Raw genomic sequence first — 3,444 nt, 5'->3', positions numbered from 1 at the left:
GGGCAGTTAAGTGGCAGAATGGATAAAGCACCAGACCTGTAGTCAGGAAGACGAGAATTCAAATTCAAACTCAGAGACTTATTGTGTAATTCTGAGCAAGTCACTAACTCAGTTTGCCTCAGTTTCTTCATCTGAAAAATGAGCTGGAGAAGGAATAGCAAACCACTGTTTTGTCAAGAAAACCCCTAAATAGGGTCACAGAAAGTCTGAAAAAATAACTACAATAAAAGGGGAAGGAAGGATGCATTGATCATTATGAATTCTAGGACAGGAAAGTGCCAATAAATTATCCACTAATCAGCATTTATTGAAAGTCCATGCTATCTATACAAGTTCTTCTGCTTAGTAATACAAATAAAAAGATAACAGTTTTCCTTGAGCTTAGAGAATTTGCATTCTGTGTTCAGATACAAATAAATACAAGATACATATATAACACACATAAAATACAATGGAATGTTAACTGAGCCCTTGGAAGCATGAGAGAGGAAAGAGTATTTTTGGTATGAAGAGCAGTTTTAAGAAGGAATGGAGAGTCTTTCCTCCAAAATGGAACTGAAGGCAAAGAAGGAAGTTGTCTCTCTGCTTCCCCCAAAAGAAGCCAAGCTCAAGGCCTTGAAAGACTAGAAGGCAGTGTTGAAGAGCTTCCATGGCTATAAAAAGAAGAGGATCCAAAAATCTGATACTTACAATGACCCAAGACACTAAGACTTTGAAGGTAGCCTAAATGCCCTCAGAAAGTGCTCTTCAAAGAAATGTCCTTGATCATTATGCCATCATTAAGTTGCCTTTGACTACTGAGTCTGCTATGAAGAAGACTGAAAATAACAATACCCTTGTCTACATTGTGGACATCAAGCCAATAAGCATCAAATCAAGCAGGCAATGGATAAGCTGTATGATAATGATGTGTTCAACGCCAACACACTGAACTGGCCTAATAGAGAGAAGAAGGCCTTGCTCCAAATTATAATGCTTTAGTTTTGGCAACAAAATTGGAATTACCTAAACTATCCTAGCTCTCCCACTTCACCTACAATAAAAAGTTTTCCAGTTTTTTTGTTTTTGTTTTTGTTTTTTAAGAAAAAAGACGTGGAGGTTGGGATGGAATCAAAAGAATTCTGCCTCCTCCACTCTATCTTGTCATTATCTATTGACTGCAGTAGTTTCAAAATAGAAAGCCAGATTGGGGAAGGAAGAAACTGGTAAAGATGATTGTCTAAGAATAGGATTTGAATTTCTGAACCATGATTTAATTTTAAAAAACCTGGCTTCTGGCCAAGGACTGAGGGTCCCTAACTAGGTCTGTTAATAATTTGTTGGCCTGGCATATTGCCAATCTAATCACAAGGGTGTAGATTGAAAGGACACGCAACTGAAAAGAAGGGATAGCTTGGTGTAATGTAAAGCAATGGTTTTTAAACATTATGTGATGATGCTCTCTTTCATTTACAATGAAGTAATATTTTTCATGAAAAAATCAACCCAGATAATTTTCTTAGTTATATAATAACGTTATTTAAATAAATTAAGGAATTTTCATTAAAGATCAAGTTTATGCATATAATAAAAATGATATAATACAATATGTGTTTATTGATAAATTCTTTACAATTTTATATTATTAATGGCATAAGCAGATTTATATTTGTGCATAAGGTTTCTCAGAACATGAGACTATTGATGATATCACTATTCTCAATTATTTTTCAATCCTTGAGATCAATATTATCTTTATAGCAATTAAGAACAATCTTATTTCATATAAATAATACATAAACAATAGTAAAAATTAGCATTAGTTTAAAAAAGAAAGAGAACTTTATTTCCTTGATGCCAAATTATAGTGATATCTTCAAGCTCATATATTTGTTCTGATATACTATCACAAAAAAATCGATTAGCTATTCTTCAACTGCAGTAACACTAAATATATTACTCTTATCACAATTTGAATAACTATATATCTCATCACTTATATTTCTTAACAGAAGTGATTATGAATCATGCAATATGTCCAAATGGCAGAAGTATTTTCATTTTTAACTAATGCTTATAGTTTTGCTATTTGTCCCAATATTAATTATGTTGTTAATATACAATATTTTTTTCATATAAAATAATTTCATTAAAAACTGACATGTGTATGGAAAAATATGTCATTGCCAATAATAGCTTTGCATAAGAAAATATATTTCCTAAAGTAATTTTCAGCACTATTATCATACAAATGGAATCAAATGAGCATCTTTAACTATAACTGTTGTTTCACCCCCTTTCAGTTATAATTAATTAATTTCAAAAGTCTTCAGACAGTTCTTTCTGTCATACTATATAAAAGCAGAACTGTTTAAACTAGTTTTCATGAGATTTTTCATCCAAGAATTTTAATTACGTCTATTTTATCAGGTGATATAAGTTTATCCCATTGCACAAGATATTTTAAACTTTGCAATTTTTTATTATCTAATGTGATATATATGTTTTTAGATATCACAAAAATGTTTTTCAAAAAGTTGTTTTTGCTTATTGAAAGCATTTAAATTGCTCTTGGAAAAATGTTTAGCTATCATATTCTACACATACACATTCAATATGCCATTATGAATTATTAGGATTCATGCTATCTGTAATTTAAACATTCATACAAAATAAATACAGTGGTCTTTCATCAGTTGCTTAAGAACCATAATGATATATTTTATGAATTGCATTTTCTGAATGTGTTTCAATATATTCTCTAATTAAAATATTAATATATTTTTTGTATTAGTTTCACCTATTCCAGTGAATTTTTTTCTCTTTGCAAATGGACTATATGTTTGTCCAACAGAAATAGATGATTTCACTTTTTAAAAACAGAAATAAAAACATAAAAGATAATAAATTTAAATTGTTCAAATTGCCATTTTATACAAATTGAAAATAATTGTTCAAAATTCTTAATGATTAGCTTATTTCTTCAAGTCATTTTATGTTTTAAATGAAAGTATTTTTAAATAGCTTATTATATTTTACTTAATCAAATGAAAAATACTGAGAAATCTAATAGACTTAAAGTATTTCATTTTCTATGCAATAAGAAAAAAAAATTCCCCTTTGAATTGATATACTTTACATTCAAATCTATCCTACATCCTGAGCACACAACATAGGTGTGTCATGGGCCTCTCCCATCATATCACACTCTGAGATTTAAAAAAATTCAATTCAAATTTAATCTCATCTATACATATCATATTAAACAATTACTGAACAGTATTCACTGGCATTTGCAGCAAATTCAATATTGACTAATTAATCCTTGTTTTTATAGAGGGGGAAAAGTGGGGACATTTATGAAGGAGATGTACTTTTATGATGTCAAATAATTTTGACTGTGATCACAAGTATCTTAGAAAAGGTTTCATGCTACTCATATAAGGCCACTCCTTGTAATTTGTA

General features: G+C 29.9%; 1 pseudogene; it reads left to right on the top strand.

The window, feature by feature from the left end:
- Window positions 1-549: 549 nt before the first annotated feature.
- On the top strand, window positions 550-1,019 carry LOC116422522 (annotated as a pseudogene).
- Window positions 1,020-3,444: the final 2,425 nt, after the last annotated feature.

This window comes from Sarcophilus harrisii, chromosome 3 (assembly GCF_902635505.1).
Source record: "Sarcophilus harrisii chromosome 3, mSarHar1.11, whole genome shotgun sequence".
Lineage (NCBI taxonomy): Eukaryota > Metazoa > Chordata > Mammalia > Dasyuromorphia > Dasyuridae > Sarcophilus > Sarcophilus harrisii.
Note: the sequence above shows the minus strand (reverse complement) of the source record. Positions and strands in the feature narration are given on the sequence as shown.